General features: G+C 37.4%; 1 protein-coding gene across 7 annotated transcripts in view; it reads left to right on the forward strand.

Moving 5' to 3' along the window:
• Positions 1-21,518, forward strand: part of LOC103145660 (sorting nexin-19-like) — a 101,538-nt gene that overhangs the window by 60,739 nt on the left and 19,281 nt on the right. The window lies entirely within an intron of this gene.

Genomic DNA, 21,518 nt, shown 5'->3' on the forward strand with positions numbered 1-21,518 from the left:
CACCCGGCGTCTCGGATTCTCATGGTGGCTATTCTAACATCTCCCAGGACGTCTTCTGAATCCACACTGTGGTGGACTTTGAAATATGCTTGGGATAATTATCCTGTTGGAAGTCCAAACTGGCTTTTCTTGAACTTTTGGAACAGAAATGTTGCACATTATTGGAGTTTAATGTGGGTCTTGTGGTGGAAACCGAAGCCTGATTGGCTGCAGCCACCAAGTCTTGCTGTAGGTCTTCTGCAGTGAGACGAGAGTCTTTGTCTACCTGCTCCTCTGGAATCTGTTTGCTGCTGATGGCTTCCTATCGCTACAATGCCTCCAAACGTCCAAACTTTGCTTCCAATTTTATCTGCAGGGACGTTTAAGTCCTTTGTGTTTGTTTCCCCCCATTTTTCTTGTATCTATAAGGAAACTATCTGCTCTTATCTTTTTGGGCAATTGTTTTGATGTAGCAATTCTTCTCTTTGTGTAAAATGTGTGTTGCACACACTATAGGATTTTTTTTTTACATTTTTCACACACATCTAATTTGCAGAGGAGGTTAAATAATTTGAGCTTCAACTGTGTTCAAAATCAAACAGAAAATGCTGAGCATTATCTGTATTTATGCATCTATATGTCCCTTGTCTTTATCCGATTTTAATAGAACTCAGATCAAAAAGCATCAGGCCCCATGCTGCTCATTTGTACCATTTACAGACTTTAATTTTTTAGTATTAATATATTAGAGCAGGAAGAAAACCCAATTTTTCAAGTTCTGATGTGCCAAGCAGAATTCAGGGAACTGTATGAATTTTTAACTGATGCACCAGTATTTTCCTTAAGAATAAAAAGTAGTAAAGGTACATTACTACAAAAATAAACTCAAATGAAATACCCTCAACTACGTCTTGTTTTTATCTGTCAGAGGGAACTCGATTTTATAGTTTCTATGACGTTTAGGAAAATATATAAAAGTCTGGCATTTGATTTCAGCATTTCCAGGTCTGGAAAAATGTAGAAGAAGAAAACTGGAGTTTGGTAAAACATCCAGGATTCACCTTCTGCCATTTTGTGTCCTTCATTACCTCCTTCTGTCCGCCCTTTCCTCATTCCTTATGTCATTTGTTTCTTCCTTCATCGAGTTCTTTACATCTTTCTTTTGTCAAGTGTTTCTTCTTTCCTCCCTTCGATGCATCCTGGGCTCTGAAATTCTGGAAAAGTATGAAATTTCACAGGGTACGGTTAAGTCGGAGAGATCTTTTCTCTTTTTTCCCACCATGTTTAGTGCTTCTGATTTCTCTTCAACATATTTACAAATGTTTGTGTTCAAAATGTCTAACCAACACGATTTTGTGACTTTAACCAGGAAATTAGAAACCGTCTTTCAAATTAATCCTCTAAATTTTACAGATCTCGTCTTTTGTGTTGAACTATTGTGATCCAAAACGTTTGCCATTTTAAATTTCATGCTTAGGTCTGCATTGATTTGTGTCTCATGTCTGTTGTTGCCAAATTGTTGCTCGTTGTGAATGTCTTCAACCTGACTTGACGTGTCACTTTAAAAAAAATATTTTTCAGTATTTTTTAGGTATTCTTTAAATAAATCAGATGATTGTCCATGTTTATACATCAGAGTACAATTCCCAACATAAACAAACGTGTCAGTTTTGCAGTAAACTATTTTTTTGTTGATTTTAACCGTGTGTGAATGTTGTTTTAAAGCAGAATGCTATTCTTTCTTGAACTGCCAGTCTGTTCTGCATGAGGTTTTGTCATGAAATTTTTAAAATTTCCCTGCTTAGTGAGTGTATAATCATTTTCATAGTCACAGCCATCCTTGAATGTGTTCCTTAAACTGATAAAAAATTACAGATCAACTCAGTGCAGAGCTTTAATTAAAGTGTTTGATGGGTAGATGGCAGAACTTTTTCTCTTTTTTATTTTGGCTTTAACAGAAAGAACCTGCTGCACAATAAGTTACAGAAAGAAATCCAGCTAAATATCAGATCCACCTGCGTTAATTGATAAAATTGTCCCTTTTACATTTACTATTTTTTCTGTCATCTCATCTCCCAGAGCTGTGATTTTGATCGGTCCAAGACTCTTGTGTTTGCCTTCACCTGTTTTCAGGTCCCCTAAAGCCTAACGGCTCAAATAAAGCCGAGTCTTTGAGCCGTCCACCATCTCACCTCCACGGTTTTCACTGCAGTGTGAAATTTAATCAAGACATTGGCAAGATCGACTGAATTACCAGCATTATGAGGTTGCAGCTAAAATCTATCAGCTATCGACTCAGTAACTTTGAAAAAGTGGCAGCTGCTTTGCTTTATTTGTAGAGAGAAGAGTCTCTCTGCTGTGAATTATAATCACAGTAGCAGAGTAGAAATGTATTGCATGACATGCCGCGGTTATCATGTGGAATGTAGAAATATTTGAGGCAGAGATGAAGGCCAGATGTCTCAGTTATGCATCTAAACTAAAATGTTGGTACTTTATGAAAATGATGCAGGCAGGCACCAGCAGTGGTATCTGCTGTAGAGACCAAAATAAACAAAAAAACTGTCACATTAAGGCCCAGCACAACTAATACCAGCCCCGGTTCTGAGAAACAATCATCAAAGAGCATCATATAAACAGAAGAGCAAATAAAAATAGTAGCAGTGCATGAGTAGGAGTATTTATGAGGAGCAGCATGTAAGTCACCTAGTTACAGTTTGCATAGCAACTAATGCAGTTTTCTCTTAAAGCAAAAACCTCTCAAGTGTTTCAAGAGGGAACTGGTTGTAAAGACATACACCGACGTACAAAAGAATCCATTACCTGTTCAAGATTTTGTCAAGTTGCCACCACTAATTTGAATGTATTTTACTGGGATTTTAGGTGGGAAATCGACACCAAGCTGTGCATAAATAAGAAGTGGAAGGAAATGGATACGTGCACGCATTCAAAGATGTTTAACAAATAAAACTGTGTATGATGTACTTGAAACCCAAATGTAAAAATAAGGTCAAGGGTCGCATGATTACTAATTTTATTGATTAAGAAAATTCAAGAAAATGGGCACAAACTAGTAACAACGACGAAGGATCTGACAATGGAGTGAAGGAAATGTGGAGCATTTACACTGGGGAGACAAAAATACTATACAGTTTTTTTTTTGTTTTGTTTTTTTCCCAAGAAATTTTATTATTTTACCTTCCGCTTTATAATTTACGCTACTTTCTGTTGATATATAATTCTGACAACATACAACTCTGGAAAAAATCAAGAGTCCCCTGCACTGAACCCCATTGAAAACCTCCTGATTATTTCCCCAAATGATGATTTCTGACCTCTTCAGGAGTTAAAACATTAGTACTGTTGTTTCTAAATGAATACAACTTGTTTTCTTTGCATTATTTGAGGTCTGAAAGCGCTGCATCTTTTTTGTTATTTTTACTATCTCCCATTTAAATGCTAATTTTTTGCTTGGAATTTCAGAGGCATGCTGTGAGTAGTTCATAGAAAAAAAAACAATGTTCATTTTAGTCAAACATAAACGTTTAAAAAGTAAAATCAGAAAAACTGAAAGTGGTCTCTTAATTTTTTTCCAGAGCTGTATATTGAAGTTTGTTGGGGTAGGAACACATTTCCCAGCAAATATAAACATAAATCTGACCACATAGCCAGCCAACACAGAGGTGACAGATAAGTGGGTTGTGAAGCCAACAGGTTGCACTGGATTTTAGTGCAAATGCATACCAAACATTTCAGATTTGTAAATATACTCTTTACTTTTGCACTATTCTCTTTTATAAGTTTTAATGTAAAAAAAAAAGTGTGGAAAACTTTAGGGGTAACAAAGACTTTTGCAAAGCATTCTTTAAAAACATTCAACCTCGGTAAGTTTAAGTTGAAAAATTCAGATTTAACCTGCAGCTCATCATATGCTTCACTGTCTGATCAGTGGAGTAAGATCTTTAAATTGTAATGTTCTTCTAAAAAACGAAAAAAAAAAAAAAAATCAAATTGTATTCTTGATTTATTTATGTTTGCAGCACATATTCTGTCTGAGGAAAGATGTGTTCACCGCCCTGACCAGTACATACTGGAACCCAGCCTCTCCTCCCACTTTAGGCTGTTTCCCCGTGTTCCCTCTCTTTGTTTTGCTTTTTTTTTTTCTGATGCTCACAGCCACACACACACACATTCACCGGCAGCTTGCTGAGTTTCACACATGTGCATATGCACAAACACACCATCTTTTGTTTGGAGTCAGACAGCATTGAAGGCAGATCCTGTGGCCCTTCTCAGGAGAATGTTAATATGCCTCCTCTGGTCTCTCTGGGGACGCAGAGAATGGACTCTGGCTGCTAATGCACTGTCACAGTAACCCCACCAACTCCCCTCACAGCAACAGGAGCACTGCAGAAATACTCCGCAGTACTCTCACAACTTACTTCATCACCACTGTGGCGTCTCTCTCTCACAAAAAAAAAAAAAAGAAGCAAAACTTGCCCACATGGATCTGTCTGAAAACAATTACAGCAGAGCTCTTTGTATGTAGCTGAAATAGATTTTAGTTTTATCAACATTGCATTCATGCAAATCAGGGATGCGGGTAATGAAACCAAATAAGAACAAATTGAGAAAGGTAAGACACACGAGAGTTGTGGCATTACGGCAGATCGCTGAACGGTGCAGAGGACGGTTGTTCCTGCAGAAGAAACGCAGACGTTTGTTCTGTAAAATAGTTCAAAACAGAACCAACACATGACGTTTATACCAACTACATCTTTGGCACCTCATTTATAAAGAAGTGGTGGTGCAAGAGAAAAAACATTTAGAGAAATCCAGCGGTTAATTTGAGTACTTTTACTCGGGGAATAGAATAAATATAATGCTAGATAATGATTGTTTTTAACTAAATCAACAGTGTCACGCTTGCCTGTGTTGCCATCCACCCTCTCATATAGACAGAAGGATGTGTAGTCTTTCCTCGTCTATCATAAAACCCATCATCTCTGATTGTGATAGTAGGACAGAAAAAAACTAAAACTTTTTTTGCATCAATACAAAAAAAAAAAACAACCTGCTTGACATATAAATAAAATCCACCACAGAAGAAATGATTAGTGATATTTTGTTTCTCTACAATCAGGTTAATTTCGTTTGTATCACTGTAAACATATTAGAGAGACTACACTGAATACAAAATAGATCCAATTCTGGTTTTTCTTCATGATTTTAGACAGTTTTCCATAATAGCAAAACAGTTAACCATTTCACTTTTAAAGAGTAAAATAATTAAAATCTTTATGATACTTGAGTTTGAGTTCTGTGCTGTTCTACTTTTTGTAAAAAAAAAAAAAAAGAGAGAGACTTCTTTAACTCTGAGTCCATTTGATTTACAGTTGCATAGCAATAAATTTGAATATTATCTCAAAGTTGATTTATTTTAGTAATTCAATTAAAAAAGTAAAAGTTATAGTTCCTACACCACCATGAGGAAACTGCAGAATTGACAGTTTTCTGTACACTAAATATAATTGCTAAAGAAGCTAAGTGCCACAGTTGGCCTTTTTCAAGCATATTAAAGAAAAGTTAAGTGAAAGGAAAAAAGCTTATTTGAAGGTTAGGTAAGGTAATTTTATTTATATGGCACATTTTCAGCAACAAGGCAATTCAAAGTGCTTTACCTGAATTAAAAGGAAATGGAAACAAAATAACAAACCAAAGGAAAGAGCAAAAGAAGAAAAATAATCTAATAATGTTGGTCTAAAGTATATAAACTAGATTCGCCTGTTCTGGGTTGCTAGGTAAGTATAAGTAAGTATCCTCTGGACTTTCTAAGTATGCCCTAAATTTGTAAAAGTACTCCACAATTTCTAAGGAAAAATAAAAACTAAATGTTTATGTTCTGGAAGTAGTTTTTCTGGAGTCATAATACGACCTGTATCTGATCTTTTCATGACAGTCTGAACAACACAGGTCGGATTCTTTTCAAATGCGATCCAGGCCACTTGGGTATCCGATACGTATCCGATTCAAATGTGACCTAACGGCCAGGTCGCAATCGTGGACGTGAATGTCGACAAATGTCACTATTCTGCGTCCTGATACGCGCAAGCGGGAAGAAAAACAACAGCCATGGCGGACAATAATGAGAATTAAGTTATTAAAGTGCTGCTCCGGTCGGACAGCAACTTCAAAATCGTAAGCTATGCTCCACCGTTAGCATCCATGTTTACTTCCGCAAACATTGAACACTTCTTCTATTTATGAGGGTTGGCAAAACACTGAAAACATATTTGGAAGTGAAACGACCACGGCAAAAAAATCCGAATGGACACAAAACCGGCACTGGGTCACTTCAGGCTGCTGGGTGAACTTGGTTCGTTCTAGTTCCTTTTCTGGGTTGTAAGAATAGGAGTCTCAGTGCATAATGATCTAAAAAGTAGACTCTAAAAAGAAAAGCAGGACTTTCTGAGAGGATTTTGAAAGACAGTCCACTTGACAGTTTGGTGGAAACTAACCAGATTTGGACTGAAGCTGAAGCTCATGCTATAAGAGCCACCAGGCGAAACTGTATCCTGGAGTCGGGCTACAACAAACTTTCCTTGGGTTTAGCCCCTTGAACCAGAGAATGCATCAGAAACGTTTTTCTGGACCTGATTGACCTGCAAACTGGTCTGATCTAAAACAACAGAGTCAGTATAGAAATATTATCAAGAGGAAGATGAGAGGAAGCAGAGCCATCAATGCAAATGAGCAGGAAATCAGTCTTGGCTTATAATTTTCTCTGTCGCCGAATTTTAAGTTTTCATTAGCTGCAACCCTTCAAATTAATAGAAATAAATTCTTAAATTACCACGCTTTACTAATGTATCATTATAATATGAGTTTCAGCAGCACCTCCTGCATGAGGAAGAAATATTTCACTCTGGTTTCCATTACTGCACTGAATCAGGAGGTACATCCCTTACTTGGCAGAATGTGGGTCACCAAAACACTATTGTGTTATTTCCTAATGTCAACTTCTAAAATGACATCATTGCTTTTGAAAAGCAACGTGTGTTCACAGCCACACAATCTGCCATGTCGTTTGAATATGTACAGAAAGGATTTGCAGTTTGTTGTGCTAATAAAACACACCCCATACATGCATTATCGGTTATTATTTCATTCTTATGCTGGACTAGTTTTAGCACCCCATCCCCTCGTTGCATAGTACGGTACATTTGAGCTATTTTTGGATGCCGTCTACTGATGCTGCCACACATTTCATTGAAGAGTAGCTAATCATTTTGCTAAATTTGAACTTCTTACCTGAGATAACTCTGTGGTCCTCACCTGTCTGAGCTCAGGTTGGAGCTTGTTGCGTATTTTTTGAGGATGAGCCAGACTGAAATGGGAACTTGTTTGAAAAACGCTGTTTTTGGGGGTTACAATACCAACTTGTTTGTGAACACACAGTCACTGCTCTCTGTCATCTATGCTTGTTGTCATATTCCCAACGCTCATCAACAAATCATCCCACCAACAGCTATGGACACTGAATCATCCCATCTGACACAAAACAAACCCTATTAATACACTCAAATATGAAAAGAATGTGTAATATTTATATTCCTAATTAAAACACAATAAAAAAAAGACATTTCAGTCATTCTTCTGACCAGAAAAAAAATATTATCTGCCAAACTCAGCACAGACTTATCTCCCTCTCCCTGTCTGCTACTTATTTTGTTCAGAATGTTTTGGTGAAACACGCCGACACGTCAGCTGTTCCAGTAATTTGTTACTGCTGAGCACAGCAATGATTCCTGTAACTGAGGCTCCTCATCATCAGGTGCTTGATTCGGAATAAGGCTCTGGGCAGAGAGATGCAAGTCAGTGTGACCTGAACAGACTGAAACACCAAAATATATATCCAGGCTGAGATCGCTTAATGATCCGCCTGCAACAAATTTGTTTTCTTATGGAAATATTTGTCATCTGTCCCCAACAGGATAAAACGGCACACAATTTGAAATTAGGAAAAAGATTAAAACCAACAATAGTGAACATGATCTGTTTACTTTAATTTTCATTGTAATTTTTGACACATGATCTGTGAGTCTTTGTGTTGTTAACTCCTATTTACATCATTTTGGGTGATTTTTTTGTTTATTTTTGTCACTCATGATGTTCCGTACTTGGTTCCTTGTTTTAATATTATTGATTCTTGTATTTTTGTTCTTCATGCGTTGGGTTATGTTATCACTTTACTGTTGGTCCTTAGCTTTTGATTGAGCAGATGTTTTTGTTTCTTGTTTTCAGTCATCTTTCCTCAGTTCTGATCATCACTCAGCTGTGTTGCATTTAGTTGATTAGTCTCACCTGGGTCACAGGCCACTGATCTCCTTCCCAGCAGATAAATATCAGTTTCCTTATCTTCTCCTCAGATCCCTCCGTACCTGCTCTATTAGTTTCCCCCTCGTGTCTCACCTGTTCACTGTTGTTTAACCGCTTGTTGTCCTACATTATGTTTCAGAAAGCAGGGTTAACAAAGCAGATACTCTGAATAAATTCCTCAGCCTGAAGAAGTTTAGATCAATGCATGTTGATGTGACAGAATAATCTAGTCAAAGTCTAGAAATAAATCCAGTTGAGAGTATATCAGAAAATTGATGTTAATATTTTCTGCAGTTATACTAACTACGCTTGATGTGTTTTACAAATAAGGGTAAGAAAAAAAAAATTCTCGCTTTGGGCAAAGCAAGTAGAGGAAAACTCCACAAAGTCTTGAATTTCTAATTACAATGAAATACTGTTATCCAAGGTGATGGATACAAATGCACGCCAGATTATAAACCATGCATACTTTTCCTTTTGGTTCATAATTATGCACTCATTTATGTCAAAATATCACACAAATGTGTTCTAATGGAATTTTTAATTCTTGTAATGTGACAAAATGTAAAAACTGAAATTCCCTTAAAACAAAAAAAAACACAGTAAAATGCAACAAAATTTTATTTTCCAACCAAACATTTTAGTTATTTTTTCCACTTACAAATGAAAAACCAAATAGGGGTAACTCTACAAAGATCAGCAGAGCAGATGGATTTTTTTTTTCCCCAACACACGGCATCCACCCAACTCAGGTTCCTTCCAGCTGCTCGCGTCCTCTTTGAAATCGAGCTCTCACGATCGCAGTTCTCCTTCAGCAGCTGCTCTCTGTTTAAACAAAGTATTGATTCAAGCTGTCGTTTTTCACACTCTTGTTTGTGTAGGTTGTTGGTGATGATCTCTGATGTGTTTAGGCCGTGTTTGTGGTGTCAAAGTGCAGGTTGGTGTTAAAGTGATGGCATTTAACTGATATCAGATTCCTTTCATTTTCACAGTATTTCTCTTACTGCATCATAGAATGCACAATAGACTGATATGATTCTGCAGAATAATAGCATTTGAAAATGAAAAGAATGACATATTCCAATGAATATAAAGTTTATAAAATTTTCAATATATTCTGATTTGGGGGAAAAATAGTTTTCATGGAAATTGGTATATTGATATCTGACCATTTTTTTCTTGAAATGATGTTCTTGAAATTGACTTATCAAGTTTAAATGACAATTTTCTACATTTTAAGATCAAAAGCACAACATTGACAGTATTTAAAGGGGCTGCCCTTTTAAAAATAAGATGTAATAAATTTGGATGGCTTTCCTTTTGATTTGTTTAGAAAATGTCACATAGTTTGTTGTACCTAATATTTTTTATGTTAAGAAGATTTTAACTTATCTTTTATTGAAAGGGTGTGAAGTAAATTTAAAAAACTTCACCTTGAAAATTTTGAAAAAAATGTTTTTGTGTCAACTGCGTGTGGTGACAAATTTATAACATTGTTGAATTGTGGCCACAAAATCGTTCCCAGGGCCACATATGGCCCCCACGCCACACTTTTGTCACCCCTGCTTTGCTTTGCATAATGACAGATTAGCTCAGTTACTTCCTTTGTCATCCCCTGTAAACTTGATGTGCGCCACCAAACCTAATGTGTTGGAACGTGACAACTTGACATAAACAAACTGTGATTTACAGCTGCTCTAAAAAAGACAAAACAACCGAGACGTCTGATGACTTTGTAGTTTTATTACTAAAACTGTTCGAGCACGAAGGTGGAAATCTTTCATAATTCATGTTTATGGATCTGTGCGCGCAGATTCCCTTTCATAAATTTATATGATTGTGACACAGCATGAATGAACACAACCCTGTCTCAAATCCTGAGTGGGAGTCAACACTGCTAATTAAACCTTTGCTTATGCAGACATTGTTTGCGGCATATTTTCATTCACAGAGATAGTTACAGGAAAGAAGGAACGCAGTTATATTGAAATAGAAAACTAAGGAATTTGCAAGAGAAACTGAGAAAATTAAATATTTTGCATCCAGATGGCTCATCTCTGGAGCCACAGCAAAAACGGAGCAAAAGACTTAAATCGAAACCAGCAGAAAACTATACATCATCCAGGAAACTCAAAACTGTTAGATGATATAAACACACCTCTAGTGATATTTTGTCATTGATCTGATATAGGAAGCAATATTTAGTGGATGGACAAATTTACCAGTGTATTTGTTGATCATTAAAAAGTTGAAGAGTCATAAAGTGTCATCTAGTGTTCTTAAATTCATCTGTAAATGATTTTTCCCCAACATGGGATCAGTTTAAGTTTTTTGAAGATGTTTGTAGCATATTTACGATTCAATAAACTGGGTCCATACATTATATTACCCTATAGATACAATATTTCATGTATATGTTGCTCTCAAACAAAAAATGAAAGTTATTGTCTGTTTGGTGACTCCAGAGATGAAGAAAACTCAAAATTGATAGATGATATAAACGCACCTCTAGTGATATTTTGTCATTATGTGTGATGCCACTCCTCTTTTAAAAACATTGTACCAGTCAGAGAAAATCAGTATTTTAAGTCTTTATCGCCATGTGAAAAGCTTGTAGGTGGAATTTAAACTTGTATGAAAATGTAGTTTGTTTTTTTTATCAACAAATATAAGCAGATCATTTTTAAATATTTGTTTCGTTACGGTTGAAATGGAAAACAGCACAATCTTGAGAAGATTGCGATCTTCTGTATAACTTAATAATAGAAAATACAAATACAAAATGACAGCCAAGTTGTATTTTTTAAGACTTTCATATGGTTAAAGTTGCTGCTTGATTTTCATTTCATAGTGAAAACAACGTTGACTTTGAGATCTGTTGTTTTTATGATTCATTATCAAAGACATTATCAAAGAAAACAAACCTGTGCAAACACATCTGTGTAATTTGTACAAGATAAATTATATGTAACATTACAACTGGAATAATGTTTGAAGAAGTTTATTTTCAATCCACGGGATGAAAAACAGAGAATGTTCTTAAATGTTTTAAATATTTCCTTCATTAGACATAAAGATAAATTAGGAAAATATTTTTATTTCGCAAACATCTTATTTACTGTGTGTCATTTCACTGCATTTACCAGTTTTTCTGTCTTTGAATGATGCAAAGACAGCAGAGAGCCTAAGATTGAGGTACAGTATTTAATTGCAGTCAGTTCTGATATTGAACTAGATTAAGGCAGTCAGAATTTAATCCCAATATGTTGGTGTAGAAAAAAATTGTTTTACCTATGTTTATTTTAGTCTTTTTTTTAAAAAAACCATCTGTGAGTGTTGAAGTAATATAAATTTGACAAATGTGTCTGCATATTTTATTTCATGTTGTTGCAGTCATACAAAAGATAATTTCTTTAATTGTTCTAACACTTAATTTTTAAATTTCCATAGCAACAGATGCATAATTTTAATATTACTTCCTGTCAGAAGAAACTTCATTCATTTCTTTGAGTGTATTTTGTTCTTAACAGCATCTCTCCACCAGCTTTGCACCTGTAGATTTTAAGCTTGGATTTAGATTTCAGTCACGTCTGGCCTTTGACTAGGCCATTGTAATTCCTGAATATTTTTAAACAACTACATAGCCTGGCAGGCCACCATCTTTCACAGTAGGGAAAGTGATGTGGAGTATTTTTATTTTTTTTGCTACACTTTTATTTTTATTTAGACCAAAAATAAATAAATAAATAAATTTTTCGTCACCTGACCATGTCATCCTCTTCCACGTGTTTTCTGAGTCTTCTACATGGTTTGTAGGCTGGATTGGCTTAATTTCTCGGATTTTTTATCACATTGAAGTCTTTGATTGTAACTTGGAAAAGTGTTGAAAACAGTCTAGAGGTGTAGAAACTTTTTCAAACTGCTGTAAAGTATTCATTAGAAGGACACAATGCAGATTGTGTCTTTCCATCGTGGAGCCGTTTATCTTAGTCTCTGTGGCCCCTGCATCCAAAGGCCATTTTGGCCAAGGTCCACGTGGCACAAAAAGGCCGCGGCATTCCTGATGTCTGTGGCTAATCTGTGGTGTCAGCTTGTGTTAACGCCGCACCACCAAATTTGAGGGCACACAGGGCTGGAGAATATTAAAATCTCCAACAAGCAGCATTCCTCCGCGGGAGAGCGGGGTCTGATGAGTGCAAGGGTCACCTAAGGTTGAAGAGCAGTTGTGTGCGCGAGAGCGGCTCGTCTACTGTAACGGCTTGATCCGCCGGACAGGAGGTGGGGCCGGAGCAGGATGGAGGGGAACACACTTCAAAGAAGAGCCGCTTTCTTCTTGTCCGTCTTCATTGAAAGTGGACTAAATGAGCTTTGTGGGGGATTTTGTTGCTGCTGCCAGATATTCAGGAACTCGACTGAAGACGCTGAAGAAGGCGGGAGGCTATATGAGTAGTTAATTATTTGCATTTCAGTTTGCCAGATGCTTCCTGTATCCCACCCTAATTGACCTCTTAGGGCTGTGAGATGTCATTCTGTAAGTGTAAGTTCAGACTGGTTGTACAAATCGCCAGACGTCAAATTTCACAGAGATGTGAGAGACGGAGACTTCAGAGCAGGGGTTTATCTTCAGACTTCCAACCGTGCAACTCCCATTTCTGATTTCAGCGCATAACGGCTGAACAAACCAAATACCGAACTCTCCCTGGAGATTACAAGAAAAAAAAATGCATGAAAACATTCTGTGTTTTAAACCAGCAAACTCTTGTCTGTACCTGAGTTTTCAGCAGTCGATGCTATTAAAACACAGAAAGCAAAAAAAAAATAAAGAGGCAAAAAGTAGTTGGGTTTTACTGAAACTGTTGTGCAGACACTGACATATGCTGCACTCTCTCCGGCTCCCTAAAGGGAAAGGACAGGAATGCGTTCAGGGTCAGGGGTCGGACAGCTATGTACACGTGCAGAGTTGTAGCATGGCAACAGGTGCTGCACAAGAGTCAAAGCCAAGTTCCTGAAAATTACCGTAAACTTTCAATCATTTTTAGTGTTCCTGAGCATTATCTACACGGGAGATTTTCTCTTTGCACTCTTCCCTTTGTAGTCGCTGTGACATCTGTAGCTAAAGAATTATGCATCGCAATATAACTCTGTCCTATATTTGAGAGAAATACAGTTTCGTGCAGCCACCAGGAGTTTCTGCACAAAAGGAGAAGCTCTAAGGCCTCGTAGTGTCTTGAGAAACGATAGTTCTGTGCCAAGGTATTCCTTCTCCCTCCTGAGAGAGGCCCCAGCACTCAGCGCAGCGAGGTCAACAAGTACAGACCATTACCCACCGCCTGTGAGCGCACACAGACAAAAACTTAAATATGCAGGCCGGCTCCTTTAAGATGGCAACTCAAGACTAGCCTGAATGCACTCGGAGTCGTAGCTGCAGCCGAGATACAGAGCAGAGGGAAGAAAAGGATGTCCCAATGTGGATGTGGAGAAGGCTAAACTTGTTTCGCTGCTTCTGCTGCAAAAGCTGTAAAGCTGCAATTATTCATATTGTAAAATTATGGGTGTCAGCTTGCTGATTGCGCCGCACTGAGGATAAAGAGTCTTGTTGCTAGGAGAGGAGAGATTCAGTCTTCTCTTATTGGCTGCTCACATGCGTAAGGCGGTCCAATGAGAGTCCTCTCCCCCCGAACAGCAGCGCGGTAGTAGAGCTACCCCCACACACAGAGCCGATTAATATGTCAGACATGTTTTATGGGTTAACGTGAATCAGGCGAGATGTATTCAAAAAGACTGCGGTAGTAGTGTGTGAGGATGCGTGCCTGGTGTGTGTGTCAGGTGGCGGGAGGCCATGCTGTCACAAACACACGCAGAGGTAAAGAGGATGCTCCATATTCTCCATAATGTTCACAAACACACTGGGTGTAACGCAACAAACTGACGGGAAGCCGAATCAAGACGGCAGTAAGATTCCTCACATGTACATGATTATCACATGAATGGAGGGCACAGCAGTGAAACACTAACCCTGTTTTGGTCGTCTGAAGTCGCTTAAAGGACGACTTGTGCTGTTGATTTACAGCACACGGTACAGTTGTTACCAGGCGGCAAATCTCAAATCAAATCTGCAGAGGAATTCTGATCTGGTCTTTTAATGCTCTGCTTTTTGTAATCTTAGCATACCTGATTTTTACCAGTTGCTGTTTTACTTGCACGTCAATCTTCAATCCATTAACAGTTTTCATATTTTTAAGGCACAGCTGTGCAAATAGTACAGTTTTGGATGATAGTCAAAAATAAATTTGCATTGCACTCCAAATAATCAAAATATTTTTGCTTGTCTGAGAAAAATGCTTTAAGGTTTAGTTGATTGCATATCAGCCTTAAGTTTATGAAATCCTGTATAATGTCCAAAAAGGCTTTAGACGGTTTTACTTAAAATTACACCTGTTGTACATTCCCGTACTTACATGCTACATCTTCAATGTGTTATATTTGGATGTTAGGTAATGGAGCAACACAAAGCGTATAACTATCGTGTGTGAAGCCCTTAAAGGTTTGCTGTAAGCATCTTAAGGACCAAAGAATGCTGAAGAGAGGTCGGATAATACAAAACTACGTCTGAACTTCATCTCGCTGAGCTGTGTTCAAAACAAATATGGCAGCAACTTCAGACATGCAGGCAGGTTTGTTGTGTTTCTGGAGGAGCTGTAGAGATCCACATCTCGGGTGGAACAATCTGTTGATCAAACATCATAAATCTGGCAAGAGGAAAACCATGAGAAGTTTATGAACCACGGACAAAGCAAACATTTTGCAGAAGGTGCTCTGCTCTGATGAGACTAGAACAGATTTTTTTTTAGCCTACATGTTTGTGTGATGTGTGAAACATGTTGGTGGCAGCATCATGCCACGGGATCATCTGTAGCGATAAGAAAGCTGGTTAAATGCTTGAGGAAAAACTTGTTACAGGACGCAAGATAATCGAGACTTTAGTTTCACCTTCTGGCAGATCTTTATCCAGTATTAAGCTGGAACTACATTGTACGCTCCACTCATCAGATTTTTATTTATTTAAAAAATGTCTTTTTTTTTAACTTCATCCACAATAATGTTTCTTTGTGTACAATAACCCCCATCCCCCTTAAAAAAAATCCATCAACATTAAAGTGACTGTCATGTGACATATTGCATTAAAGGAAAACATCTTGCAACGTGAACCTTCTGCAAATTCATGTTACAAGATTTGTTTTGAAGTTCAGTCATTCTGCTGTTTGAGTAGAAACTATGATGGCTGCTTGAATTTATTTATTTTTATTGATTCATTTATTTTTTCCTCAGTCAATGAGAGACTTTAGACTGACCAAATTCTGCAGAAGCTGCCTTTGTTCAATCTGTTTTAATTTGCATTTTAAAAATGCTTGCTCATGGAGCAACTTTTATGTTTGGCTTGCTCAGGTCTTTGTGCTGGAATTAAAAATAAATCTGACTATATGCATTTGTTTTAAGCAACATCTCTACGAAAGCATGCTAGAACTTTAATAATATTAATCTTCATTGCAAACTGAATCACGACAGAGGGACAGTGAGGAGAGGAGATTTAGAAATCCTCATAAATTGAGTTGTAGTTTGTAAAGTTCTTGTTTCAAAAAGGTCTAGTTTGTGGACAAACAGTACAAAACATATAAATGTTGCAAACATCTGCATTGGTATAATCGGGACCTAATTTTAAAATGAATCCAACCTAAATCTGCAAGATATTTGAGTTTATATTTACCTAGTAAAATAAGTCACAATTATATAGAGAGATTGCATTTGATAACACACACACACACACACACACACACACACACACACACACACACACACACACACACACACTACTCCCTACAGAATTTGCAGAATTATCAGGATATATGACGACACAAATAAATAAATCTAAAGTGTTAGTTTTAATGAAGTCAATTTATTGCAGTGCATTAGTAAAGTTTGTTCAGCATCCTTCAAAAAGTCTTTAAAAATAAAATTATCGACATCAATAAACGTAAAACTGAAAGACCTGAAGTGAAATATAAACAGTCTGCACAAAAAAACAGCAAGAAACTATATCACCTAAATCTAATAAGCCTGACTGACATTAAAATTTTAATTTCAATACTTAATTAAAGATAACTAAGAATAAAACATTTTAATCATGCACATCTTATTCACAAATAGGACATAATTTGTCCTTTAAAGATTTTTTTTTATTGTTTTTTTTTTTAATGAGAATATAGTGGTGTGAAAGAATGTCATGTAAAGAAATAATTTGTTCAAAATGAAGCTAAACATTTTTAAAATAAACTTCAAATTTCTAGAATTTATACTTTTTCTTTAAGTTTTTAAGGACATCACATTAGTTATAAAGGAAGTTTAGTTTCCCAGGGGTACAAACACAGTGAAACACATTTCTGTTGGCCAGTAACTGGACAACAACCAAATCTACCACAGAAGGGAGGACAAAGAAAATCCACCATCTCTTGTGTCCTATTTTACAATTCAGACATGCAATATGGAGAAGCTGGTTGCCTCAATGTGCCAGAGCAGTTTTGATATAGAAAAAGGTCATGTCAACATGCATCCTAACGGCATTATTGACTTGATTAAATCATCAGGTGTGTGTAGCAGAGAATGTGTCACCTGCAGGGGGACTTTGCCATTATGCTCTGTGAGAAGTGGAAGAGATTCCCAGCTCAGTACCTTTATGGGCCTCCAGATAGGAGCCCAGTACTTAGTGACGTGACCCACACAAACCAAAACACACCAGCAGATGCTGAAACAGATGCACCACCTTTGATTTAGACAATTACAGGGGCAGTATTATGTAAATTAAACTTTCTTGAGCTTTAAGTCATGATATTACCTCATCAGAACCATACCTGGAGTAATTTACACAGGCTTGAGAAATCATTTAATTTACCGTAGCAAAACGCCTGGCTGGACCTCATACTCGGCTCCTTCAGACTAGCCAGCAGTACTTAGCAAACACCTGGTGGAACTGAGCATCTGCAGAGCTTCTTGTACCAGCTACGTCTCAGTGCAACGCTGGTAAAAACGGCCTTGAAGCGGTGATAGAGGAGCGCCGTTGTAGTTACTTCCTTTCAGAAAGAGCAGGAGCTTTTAAAGCATCAGAGACCCAGTTTTCAAGGTGTTAAATTGCGAAGTCAAATTTCTTTCAACCCTCCCGTTGTCTTAGCGTGACGCTCAGGAGGAGCATGGAAGATTTCGCAGTCGGACGATGGGGACATGATGGCGGTGTCCCATCAGCTTGTCAGTTCCCGAAACAACAAAAAAACAAAACTTTGTAAAAAAGCAAAAGGCATCAGTGCGACCACACAGGGACATGCACGGGGTAAAAAGCTTGCAAGGTCCAATGGGTTCTGTTTCTTAGGTCATATTTGAAATATACAGAATTTATTAAAGAACTGAAGGTATAGTAAAATACATAACACCGCTCCTTTAACTTAATGTACCGTTTTATCACTAATTAATAAATGCACTCAAATTTTCAGTGAGATTATGCTTTTTTTAGGACTTTTTACACACCTTCACAAAAGTTGGCAACATATTTATCTGCATCAGCACATGGTGCCTTACAGCAGTGATGTCTAATTCAGTCATATATAAAGTGACTGGAAGAATTTCAGCCGTTGTACATCAGCTCAGAGATTAGTTTTTTCTCCTCTTAGCGCTCTGGTCAAGTCGGCTTTACTGATGTTTGCTTCTCTGCTTTCAGGCCCCGTTTATCTGCCTTCGCTCAGATCTGATCTTAAGTCTTTTTTTTCACTCCATTCAGTTTGATTTTGCGTTTCAATTTTTGACTTCTTACTCAGGACCTTGCAGCGTACCGATCTGTTTGATTTAATAACTAGTTTGAGGACTTCATGTAATATTTATCTCCACCTACTGTCAACCTGAGCAGAGGTCTAATCAGGGTAATTGCAAACACATGTGTGGGTGTGCGCAGCCAATTTAGATGTGATGTACAGCGGCTCAGTAATATAAAATATCAAATTACGTGGGGAGGTTAAACCGGTACACGGCACATGGCCTGCTTTATGTACCTTTATATATTTTTTTTACCTCTCTCACGAGTAAAGGGCAATTTGTGTGTGTGTGTGTGTGTGTGTGCGTGTGTGTGTGTGTGACTATAAGCAGCCATGACTAAGCTCATCCTGAAAAACATCAAACTAAGATTTGAACCCACAACCTAAATAACTAGCTTCTTTTTTTTAATTTCTTTCTCTCGGTGGACAAAGAAAGCATCCACAGCTTCTATGTTTGTGTGAACACATGTTGTAGTCACTGTTAATCGTTAAAACAGTCTATAAATCCACACTGTACATTATGTTCTCATCACCTATTAGTAATAAAACTCCAGGCTTTTGTAGCATAAACCTGAGCTTATAGCAGAACGCTGGATTTATTCATGGGCAAGTCCAAATCAGAGCAGAATTTCTTCCATATGCTCTCCATGTGGAGGGGGGAAAAAACCCCGTCTTGTGAGCATGTTTAACTTTGAAACTTTACCCTGTGATCAGCTCTCAGTCCCTGCGATGTGCTGTGAAGGCTGCTGCCACAGATGTATAGAGTGGTGAGAAGCGATTACAGCTTGATTGTTTTTAAATCACTTGGCCAGTTTCTCTTGTCAAATGTTTGCTTTCACTTTTCACCGAAGCTGAACTGATAGTTGCTGTTAGCTTAAATGATTAGTTGTTTGTTTACGAGCAGTTTCTTTTTATATATATAAAATTGTGCAGCTAAAAGATATTCGTTGCGAGCGCTGGAGTCGACGTGCCTTCAAAAGTTTCCATTTCCACAGAAGGCAGCGGCTTTTGGAGTTATTCATATCACTGACAAGAAAAGAGCTAAAAATACATCTAACACTTATTTTTCCATGATAACATCCTTCCAGAAGAATACAAGCCCTGACCCGAGCCTGAGCAGCTCTGCAGACTTACTAATGTATTAATATCTCTACCCCGTTTCACATTTTATAACATTATAACCACAACATTAGTATATTTTACTGTGAGTTTTTGCAACAGCCTAACATAAAGTAGTACATAATTATTAGGAGGAAGTAGAAAAAGGATAATCTCTGGAGTCTGTCTCTATCAGCTTCAAGACTTCAAGATTATCTCTGAACAGTAATTCCCAGATTAGATTAGAATGGCCTCTAATCTAGCTAATTCTCACACATGAATATGCTTTGATTGAAACCATTTCTCGTATTTATGTATAAATGTTTAAGATTGTTATCCTGCTGAAAGATCTTCACTCCTTTCTCAGGTTTTTTGGAGATCCTAATAGGTTTTTTTTCCAGGTTTACCACCACAAAAATCTGACCTGCTTCCTTCTCCCTGTTGAAAAAAAGCAACCCTACAGCATGATGCTGCCACCACCATGTTTACTGATGAATATGACAGTCAAAAAAACATTTGGTCTCATCTGGAGTCCACAACTAATCCTGGAGACAGTTAAAGTTTTTAGGATTTGTGCAGGTGGACAACCATGTCTTGCTGTATTTTCAGTTGTGTCTCACTCATTATTGTTAAAGTACCAGAGGAAAAATGATTAAATATATCGACTCAATTCTTTTTCTTTCTGTAAAAAATAAAACCACTGAGTATTTCCCTGTTGCTTCACAACTATGCAATGTTTTGTGCTGGTCAGCTACAGAAAACTTAAATTAAACATTTGTTTTTGTGGTAATGCAACAAAGTTCAAGGGGTATTACTTTTTTTTCCCAACTTTTTCCATCTCTGTGATAGCAAATGATAAATTAATCAAAATTTGCAGGTGTTAAATGTTAAATCATTGTTTGCAGGAAAAATGCATCAACACAGTCAGATTAATCAGTTTGATAATAGATCTGTGTTTTTTCTTCCTCACTCTGCATTCCTTCCAGAGACTGTTCTGAGTGTGTTAACATGGTTATCGACTGATTCTGCAACTTTTCCATAAAGTTGCAATGAGAGCAACTCAAAAGGAGGTTGAAAGTTTCACTCATTTAAATAAGCGACGTGCCACCTAGAGCTGCTGAAATTCCAATTACAGAAACGCCCTTGTTATAAAATACAATCTGCAGATCCATTTGGAACCATTAATAATGCATGCTCTGCAACCCGAAATCCTCCCACTTTAGCGCTTATAGGGGTCCTTTTAAGATTGGGGTCCCTGTTGCTTTAAATGTCTCTCAGGAACACCCAGAGAAAGCTCTTTTTTCCTCTCTTCTCTTTTGTTCACTCCTCTGAAAGTTTGCACCTTTCTCTGGCCACACACGCAGCGTAAAAAGTGAAGCCACAGTTAGTCTCCATGCTTAATCCACTGTTTTGATTTAAATATATTTCCTTTGTAAACTAAGGTAAAATTTTCTAGCATTTGCATCAACTTGCATTTCTTTCTCCTTTGTGTTAGCTGCATTTTCTCTCAACTGTCCCACATGTGCGGTTCTTTAGTTTCTAGATTGGAGCATGCAAAAAAAAAAAACAAAAAGACATCTAAACTTTAGAGTCAGCCAGCCTGCCTGGTGTTTCTCGAAGCTTTCTCTCCCTCCATTAAAGAAAAGCACAGCTTTTATCGCTCTCATGACTGGATTGTCCATGCTGGGTCCAGAAATGTTCCCCTCTGCTTTTGTTCAAACATTTCAACGTAAACTGCATCTGGTATGATTTAGAACCGCACAGCTGAAACAGGGAGAGTTGCTGCTTAACAATGTTGCAACATATGAGATTCTCTGCTCAAAAACAAGCAGTATCAATGAATAACTCCTACAGAGAAGAATGTGGCAGTTTTTCCACTTGTTAGAGTTTCTCTCTCTTTTTAAAACAACTTATTTTGCTGAGGAAGTGATTTCAGTTCTGTACTGAAATCTTGGATCCAAGTGACTGAAGTCACTTCTTACCAAATGGTGCCCTCTAGTGGACAAATGCTGGATTATTTTACCGCAGTCATTAATTTTATCAATCACTGCGCTTGTTTGTGATATTATTACATATTTATTAGGCATCTGATTGGGCAAATATTTATTGAAAAACACTTCATTCAAAATTTAGCAACATGGTTGGTTGCTCTAATGGTAGCCAAAATGTTTTTGTCTAGGTGTGACGACAAAATGCAAATGCGCAAAT

This window comes from Poecilia formosa, unplaced genomic scaffold, assembly GCF_000485575.1.
Source record: "Poecilia formosa unplaced genomic scaffold, Poecilia_formosa-5.1.2 Scaffold145, whole genome shotgun sequence".
Lineage (NCBI taxonomy): Eukaryota > Metazoa > Chordata > Actinopteri > Cyprinodontiformes > Poeciliidae > Poecilia > Poecilia formosa.